This window comes from Pseudophryne corroboree, chromosome 5, assembly GCF_028390025.1.
Source record: "Pseudophryne corroboree isolate aPseCor3 chromosome 5, aPseCor3.hap2, whole genome shotgun sequence".
Taxonomy (NCBI): Eukaryota; Metazoa; Chordata; class Amphibia; order Anura; family Myobatrachidae; genus Pseudophryne; species Pseudophryne corroboree.
The window spans coordinates 304,954,297-304,974,403 of record NC_086448.1 but is presented as its reverse complement, the minus strand read 5'-3'; positions in this window follow the sequence as shown (position 1 = coordinate 304,974,403).

The following is a 20,107-nucleotide window of genomic DNA, read 5'->3' as shown; positions in this document are numbered from 1 at the left end:
CACTGGGATTCAACTAAGTGTTTAGGCAGTGACACTATCATCATCTCTTTCATGTCTTTTCACTCTTATGCTGGACTTCAAAAGACCTTGCTAGTCTGATTTGATGGAAATGGCAAGAAACTGAAATGTTAGAGATACTGATGACAGTGAGGCAGAAAACTGGTAAGTGTGACACCCCCCCCATGCCCCATCCCCCAACCTCCCCCCCCCCCCCCCCCCGGTGCTGGAAGGGTATGTCTAAGTGGTTGAAAGAGGTATTACAGTGTTGGGTGGATATGTGATGGACCTTTTCCCTGAAATGTTGTGTCCCTTAACTTGACTCATAGGGGGAATTCAGACCTGATCGGTGCTGTGCGTTTTCGCCCAGCGGGCGATCAGGTCCAAACTGCGCATGCGTATGCACCGCAATGTGCAGGCGCGTCACATGGATACAAAGTGGATCGCCACTCAGCGATGGGTTTGTGTGATGGATCCGTTCGCACGGGCGATCGCAAGGAGATTGACGGGAAGAAGCCATTTGTGGGTTTCAACTGACCATTTTCAGGGAGTGTCTGGAAAAACACAGGCGTGTCCAAGCGTTTGCAGGGAGGGTTCCTGGCATGAATTCCGGTCCCGGACAGGCTGATGTGATCGCAGCGGCTGAGTAAGTCCTGGACTGCGTAGAGACTGCACAAAATCTGTTTGTACAGCTCTGCTACACATGCGTTCGCACACTTGCACAGCTAAAATAGGCGGTGACTATCTTCTCACTGCAGTGCAAAAATCGCTGCCTAGCGATCAGGTCTGAATTACCCCCATAGTACCATGCTCAAAGAGGTAGGATAGATTGATACGAATCAGAAGTGAGTCAGCAATTCCAACAGGGGGTCTTTTTATTGATTTGCAATGAACTCCGGATTTGGGATGACTGGTTGAGTAAAGGACGTTGCTTTGGTTGGAAATAACAAAAAGAAGAATTTGGCTTACAAGAAGAAAAGGAATATACAATTCACTATCGTTCACACCACAAAAGATCATCCAGTATGTAAAAGTCAAATAATTGGAATCACAGATGAAGAATAAATTAAATCACAAATTAACATACATTTGTTGAAATTATAAAATAATATCAGATACTGTGCATTTTATTTTATTACTACCAGTTATTTATATAGTGCACACATATTCCGCAGCGCTGAACAGAGTGCAGCCCCAGTTGAGCTTACAATCTATATTCCCTACCACATGTTGACGCACATACATTCAGGCTAAGGTTAATTTTGGTGGAGTCCAATTAATCTACCAGTATATATTTTTGGATTGTGGGAGGAAACCGGAGTACCCAGAGGAAACCCACGCAAGCACAGGGAGATTATACAAACTCCACACAGTTAGAGCCATGGTGGGAATCAAACCCATGACCTCAGTGCTGTGAGGCAGTAATGCTAACCATTACACCATCCGTACTGCCCGTTCTATAATCTGATAATAAGAATAATAGTAATATACTTAGTAATACTAATAACTTTCTAGGTTTCCCTAGCCAAGGTAACAAATATCTTCACAGGCAAATATCATTGGAGCTCTGGCTGAAATCTGCTGTGCCACAGCATGTCAATGGGCACACAGATGTTGGGGGAATCCTGGATTAGGAAAATGTCAATGATGCTCAGTTCTTTATTCAAAGAGGTTGTAACTAGTGAAGGAATGGGAGGGTCCTCTAACAACGGCAACTAACTCACAATGAGGGGCTTTTGGATAGAACAAACTCAGTCTTTCATTTACAGGGCTTGATCTATACTTGCATAAGCAACTCAGTCCTTCCAGAAATAACTGTATGTCTGCACTTGCATAAAATTCATTAGTTCAGAACAAATATCTCCCTTGGATTTGCATTAAACTCAGTCATTTTAGTACAAATATTTCCCTTGGATCTGCATTAAACTATGGCACTGCTGGCTGCGCCCTTTTAAACACTGCTTAGTCTGTGACACTTGCCTGTGGCTGGGCTGCCAATTTCTTACAGTACTCACTCAGACCCAGGGAACGGAGGTATATGGTGGCTACACCTGCTGCAAATGGCTCATCGCTGTCTCCAGATGGCCGCAGCATTCGTGCGTCTCACCAGACCAGACCTGGCAATATCCAGTCTCCCTCTACGGCATCTCAATACACGCTCTCCAGCACTTGGCTCCCTGGCAAAATACCCCACTGCTCTCCTTCAACAGCGCTGCTTTCACCACCGAGCATCCTATGGCTGTCTCCTGAACTCAGCTACCGCTCTGCTCCATGTTCCCCTGCCTTTCAGCACCTCCTCGCTCCACCTTCTTCTTCCCAGCAGGCCCTGCTTCTCCTAGCTCCAATCAGTTCTCCTCCCTGAGACCACATGACCGGACCATGGGCTACTATTAAATCCTGCTGTGCAATCAAGACTCTCTTAAAGGGAAACAGATGCCTTTTTTCCCGTGTGTCACATAAGCAATGGTATAGGTTTTCTCATTTGTCAGTACACAGCTACCCTTGTTTTCAGTCTGCAAAGCCATTATAAGGGTAGTGTTTCATTTCATCTGGGGCTACAAAATGGTAAGAGTGAAGCGGCCAATTGTACAAGGAGTTACTCAAAGGTGGACAAGAGACTCCATATATTCCATCCATGCTGTAAAGAGGACTTTAGCTCTGTTGGCAACTCCATGTCTTCCTTTCTCCTCTTTCGCCTCTGTAGGGACAAGCAGGACAGCTCCTTCTCTTACAACTAGGACATGATTTTACCTGAAAGTGGGCAAGTTTGTGAGGCAGCAAAAATTGGGAACAGTTTTTATTACAAATTTTTCTACAAATATATTTTATCATTAGGGTTTCAGGGTTTAGGACTTGAACTCTTTTCCAGGGTTTCCTGAAGTAACTGCAATATTATATGTGACAATGTGTCCTCCAAGTGGCTCTCAAATAGACACAAACTGGTATTTTGAAACTAAAGTTTCAAAAAAATTACGGTCTTTCCATTAGCAGCCAATCAGAGTTTAACTATTATTTCCTTATTTTCTTTGTTGCATTGTAGAAGTTGATAGACAGAATCTGATTGGTTTCTATAAGCAACACCTCCTCTTGTTGGTTTTAGAAGCATTAGTAAATCTACCTCAAACACTTGTCATGGCTGGCCGCCTGTCTGGTTTTTTATGCACTCTTAAAACCTGCGCAGGTACAGACTGGTGCAACACCAAAGATGAAACAACTATGCAGCTGTTTTTGGACTGTCCCTCTGGGCAGGCACTGTGAGGACAATGAGCCAAGAAACAGCATTTCATAACACTTTTATACTTCATGGATTTTCTGGCATCACAGGTGTCCTAATGCCTTATGGTTAAGAAGTCTTCATGGCTTGCCAGTAACTGCTTTATACTGAAGGCAGGGGCGCTGGAATGTTTTTAGGTTGGGGGGGGGGCATAGAAAAAAATTATTTTGGCGCCCCCATGATGCCGGCCTCCTCTACCTTTTTATCCTTCCACCGCTGTGCGGATGAGCGCTTACCTGTAGATCCATGCAGGCGGCATCTCCTTTAAAAACAGCCTGCTACCGCAGGGGGCTATGTCCTCCTATCTTCAGTTGTGTCCTACCCACCGCCGGCTGTCTCTCCTTCACAGATGCATTACTGGGAGGAGGCGTGGCCAGGCTGGGACATCTCGGGACCATAGCCACGTCTCCTCCCAGTAATGCAACTGTGAAGGAGAGACAGCCTGCGGTGGCTAGGACACAACGAACGAAGATAGGAGGACACAGCACCCTGCAGTAGGAGGCTGTTTTTAAAGGAGATGCCGCCCGCAGGAGGGCCGGTGCTAGAGTGTTTGGCGCCCCCCTGCAAATGATAAGTTTGCGCCCTCCCATCCGTAAAAAAGGGACAGCGCGCACAGCAAAGAGGGGTGTGCTCACACAAGGAAGGGGCGTGACCACAATGGTACCGACAATTCAAATTATGCCATACAGCAGAGATTTTCAACCTTTTACAACTCGCGGCACACTGAACAAGATTTAAATATTGCCAAGGCACATTCAAATATAATGGTGATGCATGGTGCAGTTGCATGTCCTAGGATGTCATGTCGCAGCTTCTCCATAGGTAATGCCTGAGCCACATCTGAGAAAGCCAGAAGAGCCCAACACTGCCCAAGCCCATTATTAGAATTGGCTCTGCAACCACTAAACCCACCGGTATTGATCGTTCCAGGGCCTCAGTAGAGTCAAAACACTGACAGGCCTGGCTGTGCTTCTATGGTGGCACACCTGGAGATTGCTCAGGGCACACTAGTGTGCCATGGCACAGTGGTTGAAAAACACTGCCATACAGTATTACAATCTTATTCACATTACCCCAAACGTAGTGCACCTGATTTATATTACGCCACAAAATAGTGCCTCTTATTCATATTATGTCACACAGTAGTGCCTCTTATACACGTTACGCCACACAGTACTATCCCTTATACACAATGCCCACAGTAGTGCCCCTTAGAGGTATAGCTAAGTGTCATGGTGCCCTGAGCAAAGGTATGTTTCAGCGCCACCTCCTCTGTATTGAATTGGGGGGCATCTTGCATTTGAAAAGAAAAAGATAGTTTAAAAAAAATCGATGACAGGGCCAGTTCTAGACCTTGAGGAGCTCAGGGCGAAAGTTTCCTTTGGTACCCGCCATGCTGAAAACAGGGACAGTGTGCGCCGAAGGTGCGCAAAAAAAATATAGAGCCAAAGAATAGTACCAATTCACTTTACCTGTACAGTAGTGTCCGTTAGTCACATAACACCGCACAGTAGTGTCCGTTAGTCACATTACACCGCACAGTAGTGTTTGCTAGTCACATTACACCGCACAGTAGTGTTCGCTAGTCACATTACACCTCATAGCAGTGTCCATTAGTCACATTACACAGCACAGTAGTGTCCATTAGTCACATTACACTGCACAGTAGTGTCCGTTAGTCACATTACACTGCACAGTAGTGTCCGTTAGTCACATTACACTGCACAGTAGTACCCTTATACACGTTACGCCACACAGGAGAGCCGCTTATACAAGTTATGCCAGAGTAAAAGCCTCTTATACACATTACGCCACAGTAGAGCACCTTATACACGTTATCCAGCTAGAGCCCATTTACCAGATACAGCCCATTATAAACATTATAGGGGTCATTCAGACCCTGCCGCAATAGCGGCCCTCAGCGCAGTTTGTTGGTTGCAGCAAACTGCGCATTGTGGTCGCTTCTCCGATGGATGCAACCACAATGTGATTGACAGGTGACAGCGTAGCGGGGTTAAGGCAGGGTGGTGCCGGAAAAACGGGGGCAGATGTGTCCGCAATCTAATTGGGGATGCATCGGGAGGCGGCCTTACACATGCTGGGTGGCCTTGCCCTGTGCTGGGTGGCCCTCAGCATGTGCAGGGATGAATGCAGATCTGGCTGCATATGCAGCAATATGCTTTCATCTCTGAATAACCCCCTATGCCAGGTACAGCACTCATTCCCTCCACAGTGTGGCCCCGGTACCTGCAGGAAGTCCCGGCTCGGGCGCTGCTCCTCCTCTCTCTTCTCCGCCTCCGGTTTCTCGCAGGCTCCGTTACTCCAGCAGCAGCGGCTCCGTAGGATGTCATCAGTGACGTGCAGGGGGGTTGGGAGCAGGTACTAATTGCCTGGGACTGATGGAGGGGCCCCCCTCCCTCCTTACTGGGCAGCAGCATAAGCCCTCATGTTGGCAGCACAGCTGCAGTGTGTTGTGCTGCAGCGAGGCTGCTGTTACTGCTACGCCTCTGCCTGTTCCTGTACAGGTGGGGGGGGGGGTGATCACACAGATCACATTCCCCCCTTCGAATTGACCCTGGCTGAGGGGCTGAGCCCAGGGCTGGGGACTCAGTCAGGGGTCACTGTCAGGCACTGCACAGATTCCCACCCTAACGTTTTTCCATAAGGGGGCGTGACCACGCCTTCCGCGATTAGGCCACGCCCCCAAAACGTCTCGGCAGCGGAGCTTTGTGTGATCTGAGGCCGCACACTGGGGGAGGAGACGGGGGGAGGGAGCCGCTGCCTGTCATCTAGTTTGACAGGTCCAGCGGCAGCAGCAGGGTAGCAAAGCGGGGAGAGCGCCCTCCTTTGCCCCCCCCCGTTCCGACGCCCCTGACTGAAGGCATAATACTGTATATTAATCCAGGATTGTCTCTGGTTGATTTGCAGAGATACGTATCTTAGTCAACTCTCACTCTTAGAGATCCATATGTACTAAGCCTTGGAGAGAGATAAAGTGGATAGAGATAAAGTACCAACAACCAGTACCTGTCATTTTTCAAACACAGCCGGTAACATGACAGATATGAGCTGATTGGCTGGTAGTTTATCTTTCTCCATTTTATCTCTCCCCAGCTTAGTACATAGGGATCTATAGCATGCAGAATCCCCCTGTCACGGTCCTGACTTATTTCATTTATGTACCAAGTGATTCTTTATGCCTTACCTCTTGTCTTGCAGTGATTTCAGGATTGCATCTTCCAATCTCCTTTACCTTCTGTGTAAGACTATGGGGGTCATTCAGATCTGATCGCTGGGCTGCGATTTTTGCTGTCCTACGTTCAGATAGTCGCCGCCTCTAGAGGGAGTGTATATTCGCAGTGCAACTGCGCAATGTTATGTGTATGCCGTGCTGCTAAAATCCAGTCTGTGCAGTCTCTGCGCAGCCCAGGAGTTACTCCTCCAGTGCGATCACATCATTCTGATTGGGGACGGAGCCGACGTCAGACACCCTACCTGAAAATGCTTGGGCGCGCCTGCGTTTTTCAGAACACTCCCAGTAAACGGTCAGTTACCACCCATGAACGGCTTCCTCCTGTCAATCACCTTGTGAACACCGGTGCGATCATATTTTTTGCACCATCCCGCCGCTGACCAGCGGTGCACTTTGTTGTTGTCCGACACTGCGGTGCATACGCATGCGCATTTAGTACCTGATCGCCCGCTATACGAAAACACACAGCAGTGATCAGATCTGAATGACCCCCTACAGTATGTTACTGCTGCAACACTTTCCCAGACTGATTGTACACCTGTGTAGTCTCCAGCTTGCAGCAGTGATTTCAGACCAGCTGGTAACTACTTGTGTGCTTGTTTACAGAGTATATGAAAGCTCTTCTGTGTGCAGTATTGTGATGCTGTCACTGTCATCACATTGTCCCATCTGGAGTCGGCTACTGCTATCTTGGCTTCTTGTCACATGTCTGCAAAGCACCAATGCGAAATAGCAAGAAGCAACACCAGTTGTAAACAGCTATGACTTCACAGACCAGCTGATCACCCAAGGATCCAATCGGCAGATAGACAGTAGCCTGGTGATTTCCCTCACCAATCACTGGAGATCCATAGGTATAAGAACCCTGCAAAGGCACTTCCTGGTGTCAGTGCTTTGTTGTTCATTGCCCAGCAGAGGTTCCAGCAGTGTGCTCCTGAACCAGTATCCTGTCTGAGGACTATAATACATTGCCATTCTGCACACACTGACTCTGTCAATCAGCCATGTCCCGGCTGTTCTGCAAACCTGTCCTGGCGTAACTACCACCCCTGCAGCCACTGCGGAGGCTTGGAGGTGCAGGGCTGTGGGGGCGCCGCCGAATAGTGCTGCGTGTGAGGCCAGAAAGGAAGGCACATCGTGTGCCTCGCCTGTGTCTCCGGCGGCAGCGGCGCGTCTGTCAAACGAAGCGCCATTCGTGACCCAATCAGAGCTTGTGGACCGGCAGCCAATCAGGAGCCACAGCTGCCAGTCCGCGAGCTCTGATTGGCTCACGAACCGGTGCTTCATTTGACAGACACGCCGCCGGAGACACAGCAGGATGGATACAGGAGAGGTGTGCGCTGTTCCCTCCTCCCAGACTCACACAGCACAGCAGCGGTGAGTGGGGGGAGTACCTGGCACTGGGGGGCATATATGGAACTGGGGGCATATGTGTATCTGGCACTGCGGGGGCATATTTGGCAATGGGGGGCATATTTGGCACTGGGGCATATGTGCAGTATCTGGCAGTGGAGGGGCATATTTGGCACTGGGGCATATGTGTATCTGGAACTGGGGTGGCATACTTGACACTGGGGGCATATGTGTAGCTGGCACTTGGGGAGCATATATGGCACTGGGGGAATATGTGTTTCTGGCACTGCGGGGACATATTTTTATCTGGCATTGTGGGGGAATATCTGCAACTGGGGGGCACAGCCCTAGCAACAAGCATTACCTTATGGTAACAAACACGACACCCAGCTCATGAAATCCCTGGCAAAAAGCATTACCCCCTAGCAACGAGCATGACACCCAGTGCATGAAACCCCTGGCTACGAATATTACCCACTGGCAATGAGCTTGACACCCAGCACATGAAACCCCTGGCAACAAGCATAACACCCAGTGCATGAAACCCCTGGCAATAAGCACGACACCCTGAGCATGAAAACCCCTGGCACCGTGCATGGAACCAAGAGCATGAAACCCCTGGCAATGAGCAATTCATGTAAAAGTAATTAGAAGCCTTACTGTAGGGCTTAATGTGTAATAGGCATTGTGGTGTGTGGTATACTATATCACGGGCATTGTGGTATGTGGTATAATGTCTCAGGGGCATTGCAGTGTGTGGCATAATGTATAACGGGCATTGCGGTGTGTGTCATAATGTGTTATAGGCATTACGGTGTGTGGTATACTATATCACGGGCATTGTGGTATGTGGTATAATGTCTCAGGGGCATTGCAGTGTGTGGCATAATGTATAACAGGCATTGCGGTGTGTGTCATAATGTGTTACAGGCATTACGGTATGTGGTATACTATACCATGGACATTGTGGTATGTGGTATAATGTCTCAGGGGCATTGCAGTGTGTGGCATAATGTGTTAGGGGCACTACTATAAGGAGGAAAAATTACAAATAATGTTAGGGGCATGAAACAGGATTATTATTTTTTCCTGTGGTGGCCAATGTCTCGGCGTACAGGTTGCAAAACTGTGTCTTTTCCTGCAGTGCCACGCCCCTTCCCGTGAAGCCACACCGATTTTAGTGAGGTCACACCCCTTTTTCCAGCGCACTTGCCCCTGCACTGTGCACATCTTCACTTTTTTAGTGGCAATTATAGAGGGGGGGCTCCAGAGAATTTTTGGGCTTGGGGGAGAAAAATTTCTAGTTACGCCACTGCTGCTCTACAGTCCTGAGGTCAAGTATTTCAGCCATGTCCCGGCTGTTCTGCAAACTTGTCCTACTCTACAGTCCAGAGCTCAAATATTTGGTATGTCCCGGCTGTCCTGCAAACCTCTCCTGCTCTACAGTCCAGAGCTCAAATATTACAGTTGTGTCCCGGCTATCTTGTAAACCAGTCCTGCTCCACAGGTCTAGAACTTAAGTATTCAGAATAACTAATTCTGTTCCGCATCTTGCATCTTTGACTCTATTACCCAACCATGGGCCTAATTCAGACCTGATCGCAGCAGCAAAATCTTTCTCTAATGGGCAAAACAATGTGCACTGCAGGTGGGGCAGATATAACATGTGCAGAGAGATTTAGATTTGGGTGGGTTATTTTGTTTCTGTGCAGGGTACTTTAGATTTTAGTTTGAACACGCCCGGTCCCCACCCAAATCTAACTCTCTCTGCACATGTTATAGTTGCCCCACCTGTACTGCACATAGCTTTGCCCATTAGAGAAAAATTTAAGAAAATGATAAGATCTAGACCGCGCTTAGAATTGGGTTGCTGCCAGTAAAATCACAAATAGAGGCTTCGCCAAAAACTCTTAGATACGTGCAAATAATGAAAAAGTTACATCACTCAGCGCTCCCAAAGATTTAATCTAAGGTATCTTACATAAATTTGTAATACACTCTCCTTTCGATTTAGGAAGTATAATGCTAATTCAAAACCACTCTGGGAATAGATGGAAAAACTACATAGGATCCAAAATGAATTTTATTGGTCCCACTCACAATTGTACAGGTTATTCATTGCGTATCACCCTCATAAGGTCAGTCGTCCACAAGAAATAGGTCTCTTCTTTAAAACTGGAACTTAAAAACATGTATATAGTGCAAAACTGTTTAAAAACAAATATTTAATATACAAATGCACTCACAAAGATAAAAAACAAATAAGCATATCACCAAGCTGTATTGTCCCCACTGGAAACACCATTCAGTCCAAAGGCGGCACGATGAATCCCTCTACGACTCCGGAACAGTGGAGGATGGCTCCAAACCTTCTGGACATCCGTGGTGTAGCCGTTTGGAGAATTACAGCAATCTAATGTCCCACAGCTTGAACGCGTTTTCGGACATATTCGTCCTTCATCAGAAGCATGATGAAAGGGGTGATACGCAATGAATAACCTGTACAATTGTGAGTGGGACCAATAAAATTCATTTTGGATCCTATGTAGTTTTTCCATATTGCACCATTGTGGTTGTTTGTTCTTCTATTCCCAGAGTGGTTTTGAATTAGCATTATCCTTCCTAAATCGAAAGGATAGTCTATTACAAATTTATGTAAGATACCTTTGATTATATCTTTGGGAGCACTGAGTGATGTCACTTTTTCATCATTTGCATTAGAGAAAAATGTTGCTGCTGCAATCAGGTCTGAATTAGGCCCCATAGGTGAAGTTAGCTCTGCCTTGCTTTCCAGTTCTCAAGGATCTCCACAATCTCCTGTCTTGGATGAGGATGAGTTTCATAAAACCATCAAGCTCCCACCCAAGCCTTCTACACTCCTCTCCTCCACTTCTAGTCCGGTTCCACAAACTGATCTAACCTCACCCGTGACACCTCTGCAAATACGTAATCATCTGCAGACATGGTTCCCCTCCACAAATCCTTCCTAGATATGACATTATCTACTTTCATCTTTATATTTTTTTTTCTCTTTGCATAGGTCTTTCATTTATCTGTGTTGTTAGATTAAAAGGAGAACTGTCTAGTGGCAAAAAAGATTGAACCAGGCACATATGACTGTATATTGTTTGACTCAAATTAATCAGGTTTTCTTGGAAACAATGTTTTGCTATATACAAATCTATCATTGTTTTGGTCCATCTTAAAATCTATTTTTAAATATACATATGGTTCTTTAATTCCATGGAGTTTTATCATTTTAGCTAGCCATTATGGTGTGCACTATTGAATACAGACAATAAATTTAGTTTCATTAGTCAGCCTATAGAACTGATCAGGTTATAGCCTATGATAATGAAATTTAGGAGGAGGTCTCCATGGGCTGATTGTCCATAGGCCGTTCTGTGACTTCTCCCTCAAATATTATCTGATGTAGTTTTTAACTTAGGATACATTATTTTTTAAGAGATTTATTTAGTTTTTAGTGAATGAGATGGATGGCGGTCCACATCCAAAAGTATAAAGTTAATTAGTGCCTCAACCAGTTGTGCTCTGCAGCCTACTGCCAAAGTCCATGGTTGGCCATAGCACAGGGAGGAGGCTAAAGATCATCAAATACAGTAGGTGAATGTGGTTGGAGGGAGAAATGGGTATGATTAAGGCAAGCTAATGCTAAAAATTAATGGTTAGTGATTAAGGGGTCTATTTACTAAGCCTTGGACAGAGATAAAATGGACGGAGATAAAGTACCAGCCAACCAGCTCCTGTCCTTTTTCAAATACAGCCTGTAACATGGCAGTTAGGAATTCACTGGCTGGTACTTTTTCTTCATCCACTTTATCTCCATCCAAGGCTTAGTAAACAGACTACTAACTATGAAATGGATAATTAATATGAGGAGTTATTAGGAAAGTAATTAGGTCAATGAAAATTAATTAAATAAATTAATAATATGGGGGTTGATTAATGTTGGGGATGAATGAGTTAAATATTATTAATAGGTCAATTTTGATGAATTGGATTGCTGTTTTGATAATGCTGAGGGAGTTAATGATTTCTGACAACCTCTTCAAATTGGTATTTTCACCCTGGGAGTGTTGCTTTCAAAATAAAGACTGCTATTAATTTTTTAAATAAACTTTTATGCTTCAAGTCTTAACACAGTCTAACTATGAATACTAAAAGTACTGTATATTAACAGGATTTTAGGTATAAATTATTTGTTCCCATACTAATCAAATTCATTTAAACTCGAAGGCCAGGGGTTTGGAGAGGGAAGATCAGCAGACAGTAAATTTAATTGTTTGTGCAGTCTGGAACCCTGAGCAACAGAATACTTTCATTTTCACAGTAATGGGAACAAGCAACACATCCTTGAAATGTATTTATTTCTTTATCTTGCAAAGAGAAACAAATCCCCACATAACAACATTTTATGTGGGAAATATCTGATTTTAGACAGTAAAATATGTTGACGCTCAATACGGATTAGAAAGAAAGGCATATGTTTGCTTAAATGCAATTAATGTATAATATTAGATTAGCAACTAAGCTAATTAGCAAAAAAGTATTTCTCCTAATACTGATTGGTTATTTGGATTTTATAGAAATAGTAACCACTATTCGCGAGTATTTTACTTTGAGACACAACATATGGAATTGCTTTTGTGAGTTTTAAGGATACGTATTATCTTTTTAAATCACACTGAAAATTGGGTACAGTAAAGTCTGTACTTTTTTTAAATATAAAGTTCAAATTGTAAAATCAGTGTATTAAATTAGTGTCATGCACAGAGCTAAAATGTTTCATTAACATTCCACCACAATTTAAAAAAGATATTTTAGAAGGTATTTAGCAGCATAGCATTGTACAAGATAACTTCTGGTTTACGGGAAAATATCGCATGCGACTGTAGGACTGCGCAAATCGTGTATACACACTCAACAATATGCACGATTTGACGTTCCGACTTCCCCGGAAATTACAAATTGGGCCGATGTCGATGCCACCCTAATTCTCAGCTTTCAGAACAATTAGCTATTTTTAGATGTTATTGGACAAAGATAATGAGTGGATGTGGTCACATGAACAGGAAGAAAGTTGGCAGAAATTGAAAAAAAAAATCATCACAGAGCAATAGGTACGAAGCTTCTTTGATCCTGCAAAATGAATAAGGATTTCAGCAGATGCTTCACAATATGGCCTAGAATCTGTATTGTTGCAAGAATAAGAGGAAACATGGAAACCTGTAATCTAGGCATCTACAGCATTGACAAGTGCTGCAACAAGGTATGCTCAGATACAAAAAGAGTTCCCAGCAATCACTTATGCATGTGAGAGATTTCATCAATTTGTACACAGTCAAGCGTTTACAGTAGAAACTGACCCCAAGCAATTCGTACCTATCATGACTAAATTGTTAAATGACTGTCCCATGAGAATTCAGCGAATGCTTTTAAGACTACAGAAATATGATGTACAATTGCTGTACTGTTCCGGAAAATACATGTACATTGCTGGCACGCTTTCTTGTGCCGTGGACTAAAGTGAAAGTCCTGGAATCCTGATGAACAAAGTGTTATGAGCCACGGCTGTGGCTCATTCCTGTTTTGCATTTTATGTTAATACTTCTGTTTATGCTCCCCGTGGGTGTCATGGGGTGTTCGGAGCCCACCCTTAAGGAAAGGGTACTGTTATGAACCACAGGTAGTGGTTCATTCCTATTTTATGTTTATAGTTGTCTTGCAGGCCAGGATTTCCTGTTGCTCTGGTTTAAGAAGATTCTTGTTTGCTGTCAGTGGTGAGCCTGTGTAATTGCAGCTTGTTCCCATGTGTTCAGCCTCACCTGTCTGTTGATTGCACCTCTCAGTTGTGCAGCAGGGCAGCTGCACGACATAATTAATTAAGACTCTCTGTTATATTCTGGCTCAGTGCAATTCACAGACGCTGGTGATATTTCCTGGGTTCCAGAGTTCTTGAGTTCTGAGCTAGTCCCTGCCAGTTCCTGAGCTCCTGTCTAGCAGTGTCCGTCTAGCTGCTTTGAGTGTCGGTTCCTGTGTTGATTCCAGTGTCGATTCCTGTGTCAGTTCCTGTGTCTGATTCCGTGTCCTGCCGTGAAGCATTCCTGTCCAGAAGTCCTGTGGCTTTGTCTGTGCCTGGTCGAATATCTGGCTTCTTGGTGTCCACCGGTCTGTCGTTTGGGATTCTGCCTGTCCTCCAGTTCTGAGAGTCTGTGTCGGCTACATTGGGGGTTCCTGTCTGTTTGCCAGCATTTGTACCGGTTCCGTGAGTAGCGGCTTTGCCGCGTCCGTCGGGCTAGGCCGCAGTATTCTTTTGTTATATTTAGTTACTGGTGTTTTGCAGAGGGTTCTGCTTATGCTGTCACCGCCGGTACACAAAAGTATTGTGTCGGCGTGTGGACAGCATTTCTTTTGTTGTTCTTTTCCTTTGGCGGCGTGCTGCACATATATTTAGTTTTAGGGTAGTTAGTAGCCCCTAGCTTTCTGTTGTTTTAGTCAGAGGTCCCCTTGTTATTATCCTGTCTCGGTTCACGCCTTGTCTCACGCTAAGACCTGGGGGCATCGGAGTTGGGCAGACATAATCCGCCCTTCAAACGCGGCTGCCGTGGGCCCAAGAAACCATAGTCACTCAGGCGTGAACTGACCACACGGGTAAAACAACGGAGGTAGGGTGCTAGGGGCTATTTCCACACCACACCTTGTTTCAGCGTCACGTTCTGGTGCTCAGGACTCACTACGCAACATCTCCCTTGTTCTGAGCACCAGGAACCTAACACAAAGAGATAGAAGCATATGGTGACATGATTGTAGTTTCTCTCCAAGGGGTATATTTATTTAGGTGCGGGTTTATAGAAGTAGAGATGTTGCCCATAGCAGCCAATCAGATCCTACTTACTTATCTAGCACCTTCTGGAAGATAATAGCTAGAATCTGGTTGGTTGCTTTGGGCAACATCTCCACTTCTATAAACCAGCTCCTTAGTAAATATAAGTCTCTTGTAAGACAAGAGCAGATTAGAAAAGAAACATAGAATGATGAAACATTGGAAGTTTAAGATGTACTGAAGTGACCTTACCGTAGTCAATGATATCATTTACAAAGGAAATAGTTTTGTCATACCCAGGGCCGGTGCTAGGGTGTTCGGTGCCCCCCTGCAAACTATAAATTTGCGCCCTCCCATATTCCTTTGGCGCGCGCCGGGAAAAGGGGTGTGGTCTCACAAGTAAGGGGCATAGCCACACAAAAGTACCCCCATTCAAAATTACGCCACAATGTAGCACAATCTTATTCATCTTATACGTAATGCCCCCCCCATAGTAGTAGCGTCCTTATATGTAATGCCCCCCAGTAGTAGTAGCGTCCTTATACATAGTGCACCCCCAGTAGTAGTAGCATCCTTATGCATAATGCCCCCCCAGTAGTAGTAGCATCCTTATGCATAATGCCCCCCCAGTAGTAGTAGCATCCTTATGCATAATGCCCCCCAGTAGTAGTAGCATCCTTATGCATAATGCCCCCCCAGTAGGAGTAGCATCCTTATGCATAATGCCCCCCCAGTAGTAGTAGCATCCTTATACATAATGCCCCCCCAGTAGTAGTAGCATCCTTATACATAATGCCCCCCAGTAGTAGTAGCATCTTTATACATAATGCCCCCCCCCCCAGTAGTAGTAGCGTCCTTATACGTAATGCACCCCCCAGTAGTAGAAGCGTCCTTATACGTAATTCCCCCTAGTAGTAGTAGCGTCCTTATACGTAATGCCCCCTCCAGTTGTAGTAGCGTCCTTATACGTAATGCACCCCCAGTAGTAGTAGCATCCTTATGCGTAATGCCCCCCCAGTAGTAGTAGCATCCTTATACATAATGCCCCCCAGTAGTAGAAGCGTCCTTATACGTAGTGCACCCCCAGTAGTAGAAGCGTCCTTATACGTAATTCCCCCTAGTAGTAGAAGCGTCCTTATACGTAATGCCCCCTCCAGTTGTAGTAGCGTCCTTATACGTAGTGCACCCCCAGTAGTAGAAGCGTCCATATGCATAATTCCGCCCTAGTAGTAGTAGCATCCTTATACGTAATGCCCACCCCAGTTGTAGTAGCGTCCTTATACGTAGTGCACCCCCAGCAGTAGAAGCGTCCTTATATGTAATGCGCTCCCAGTAGTAGTACCGTCCTTATACATAATGCCCCCCCCAGTAGTAGCATCCTTATACGTAATGCCCTCCCCCCGTAGTAGTATTGTTATACGTAATGCCCCCCCAGTAATAGTAGCATCCTATACATAATGCCCCCAAGTAGTAGTAATGTCCTTATACGTAATGACCCCCCAGTAGTAGCGTCGTTACACGCAATGGCCCCCATTAGTAGCGTCGTTACACGTAATGCCCCCCCGTAGTAGTAGCGTCCTTAAAGCACACATAAACGCACACAGACATACCACACACACACACACACACACACACCCACACACACACACACAATACACACAGACACTATACACACACACACACATTTCCCTCTCACACTTCACTTACCTAAGCCAGTCTCCCTACACTACAGCAGCCTGGTCCATGTAGCTCCGCCCCCTTCTGTCCCGTTTAGCCCCGCCCCTTCCACCGCTTAGCTCCGCCCCTTCTGTCCCGTACACAGCGCTGTCCTGTCACACAGGGGAGGGGAGGGAGGAGGATTTTCATGCTGCAGGCGCGGCAGCCAGTGCCTGTCATACAGTGACAGGCACAGCAGCAGCAGCAGGGGGGACAGGACGGCGCAGCAGGGAAGGAATGCAGAGCAGGGGGAGCGCCTCTCCGTCCCAGCGCCTCCCTGCACTGCATCCCTTCGCTGAGCGGGTAGCGCCGGGCCTGGTCATACCTGCACGTCTAATAACTATGCTGTGCAAGATACATGAAGGCCACTTAGGGAAAGAAAAATGTGAGTAGAGAACAGAAGTTATGTATTAGCCAAGAATAAACCAAGGCATAGCACAGACTACATGTGTATTATGCCTTATGCATAGATCAATGCAACAAGTTGAGCCACTAAGTCCTCATGCAGTACTAGAGAGATGATACCAGAAGCTAGGCACAGATTTGTTTGATTATAAAGGGAAGATTTAGATTGTCATGTCTGATTATTACTTAATTATCTCATAGAGATGTGCAGCGGGCACTTTTTTTTTCATGTTTGGTTTTGGTTCTAATTCTCCGCTCGTGTTTTGGTTTTGGCTTGATTTTGCCAAAACCACCCTCTTGAGATTTGGTTTTGGATCTGGATGATTTTTGAAAAAATCATAAAAACAGTTAAAATCACAGAATTTGGTGGTAATTTGATCCTACAGTATTATTAACCTCAATAACATTCATTTCCACTCATTTCCAGTCTATTCTTAACACCTCACAATATTGTTTTTAGGCCTAATAGTTGCCCAGAGGTGGCTGTATGACTAAGCTAAGCGACACAAGTGTGCGGCACAAACACCTGGCCCATCTAGGAGTGGCACTGCAGTTGCAGACAGGATGGCACTTTAAAAAACTAGGCCCCAAACAGCACATCATGCAAAGAATAAAAAGAGGTGCAATGAGGTAGCTGTATGACTAAACTAAGCGACACAAGTGTACGGCACAAACAAAATGGGACGTGCTGGAATTTTCCCAGATGTAATACACGCACAATATTGGTGGCACAGGATGATAATAATAACCCTTTTATTTGAAGGTATTATAATAATATCCAGCACAGGCGAGCGTACCTCTACACCACACAGGGCAAACCCTGTAAAAATTATTTGGATTAAATATTAATAACCCCTTTATTTGGAGTAAATAATATACAGCACAGGACAGCAGCACTGAACTTATATGGCAGTACCACTGGATTGGATTTATATGGAATTATATGGATTTATATGGAATTATACGGCAGGATCACTGGAATTATACAGCAGGATCACTGGACTTATACGCCAGTACAACTGTAATTATACAGCAGGATCACTGGACTTATACGCCAGTACCTCTGTAATTATACGGCAGGATCACTGGACTTATACGGCAGTATCAATGGACATATACGGCAGTATCACTGGACATATACGCAGGATCAATGGACATATACGGCAGGATCACTGGACTTATACGGCAGGATCACTGGAATTATACGGCAGAATCACTGGAATTATACGGCAGGATCACCGGAATTATACGGCAGGATCACTGGATTTATACGGCAGTACTGCTGGACATATATGGCAGTACCACTGGACATATACGGCAGCACAGGGACACCACCACTGGACTGATGCAGGACAAAACAGCACCACTGCAATGGACTGGACTTATACAGCAGCACTGGACATATGTTAGCAGAGGACACCACTGTGACTGGTCACTGGACTGACTGATGCACAGGGCATTACCACTGGTCTGATGTAGGACAACACAGCAACACTGTAAGGGACTTATTATACAGCAGCACTGGACATATGGCAGCAGAGGACACCACCACTGTGACTGGACTGATGCAGCACAATACACCACCACTGAACTGATGCAGCACAACACAGCTCCCTATACAGCAACACTCGACATATGGCAGCAGAGGACACAACCACTGTCGCTGCACAAGACACGGACACTGAGGACACGGAGACACGTCCTCTCTCTACACTCTCCAATGCCGGAGTGAAAATGGCGGCGACGCGCAGCTCCTTATGGAATCCAAACCCCGCGAGTATCCGACAGCAGGATGATTATGTTTTGCCTCGTTCTGATTTCCGAGTCAGGCGGGAAAACCCGAGCCTGACTCGGATCCGGGCTCGGAGCGTGAAGTCCGATAGGGTTCGGTTCTCTAAGAACTGAACCCGCTCATCTCTAATTACCTGGAGGTAAAGACACTACATACAACAACTAGTAGAGCTTCAACTGAATTAAGTCAGTCTTTGTAAGGCATGGTGTTCCTACAGAAGTGTTCACTGGCAATAGTCCTTAGATTTCCAGCTCTAAACTTGAGTGGGAATTTGTTCACACCCTGCTAAGTCCCAACTATCCCATGTCAAATGGATAGGTGGAAAATACAGTAAAAACTGTATAGAAACTCTTGAAGAAAGCACATGATGGTAAAGATGTTTTCTAAAAATGTCTTCCAATACATGATGAACTGCTTAAATGCATGATTCAACATTAGTCAGACTGATAAGGAACGAAAGTGTAACAAAAACTGTTTCATGGTATCATAGCAAAAAGCTTGCCTGATCTTAGATCAGGTGACTAAGGAGTCTATTTACTAAGCTTTGTACAGAGACAAAGTGGATAAAGATAAAGTACCAGCCAATCAGCTCCTAGCTGTCATGTCACCGCCTGTGTTTAAAAATGACAGTTAGGAGCTGATTATCTCCATCCACTTTACATCTGTCCAAGGTTTAGTAAATAGATCGCCAAGTCTGTCTGAGAGACCATAAGAAAGGCATTTGGATACAGAAAGGCACTGTGCAAGCACAAGTAGCACATAGATCTTATACACATGGAACAGGCATGAAGAAATTGGGTGGATTTAAAACCTCAACATAACCATCATGAAGACAATATGACTGAAGAATATCATCTGACATGTACAGTATGATCATCTTGAGAACAGCATGGTTGATAAAACATAGACTGTGTATGAGAGACCCAAAAGACAAATCCACAGACCCGAGGGAAACATGTTAGATAATGTTCTAAACACATTACATTGTTATTTCATTGCACTGAAGTATACAGGACATATCCTTAAAGAAAAGAAGATGTGATGTTAATGCATTAGCTATTTGTAGACAATCCCTCACTACAATTATTACCCATAATTCAGTTTTCTTACAAACAGATAAACAACCAATAAACACTAAAAAGGGGAGCGCTTGATTAGATTTGCATAATGAATTGAACGCATATACCTGTAAAAAGAAATTTTTTTTTGGTTAATATAAAATGTTTAAGCTCTTCTTTGAAGAAGTGGTGGAACAGAGATAATTGATATTATTTGTGAATCAATTGTAATTTGCCGGACAGTTATTTCCCACGGGTAACACTATCCCTGCTGTCCCTAATACCTTTTACGGCTTGTTGTTTGTAGCCTCGGCGTGCATCAGCGTGCACCACGGGTATCGCTTGTCCCGTCTCTCCCGTTGTGACGGCTACTGCGGCTCCGTAATGCTCTTGCGGCGTGCCTGTTTAGAAGCGT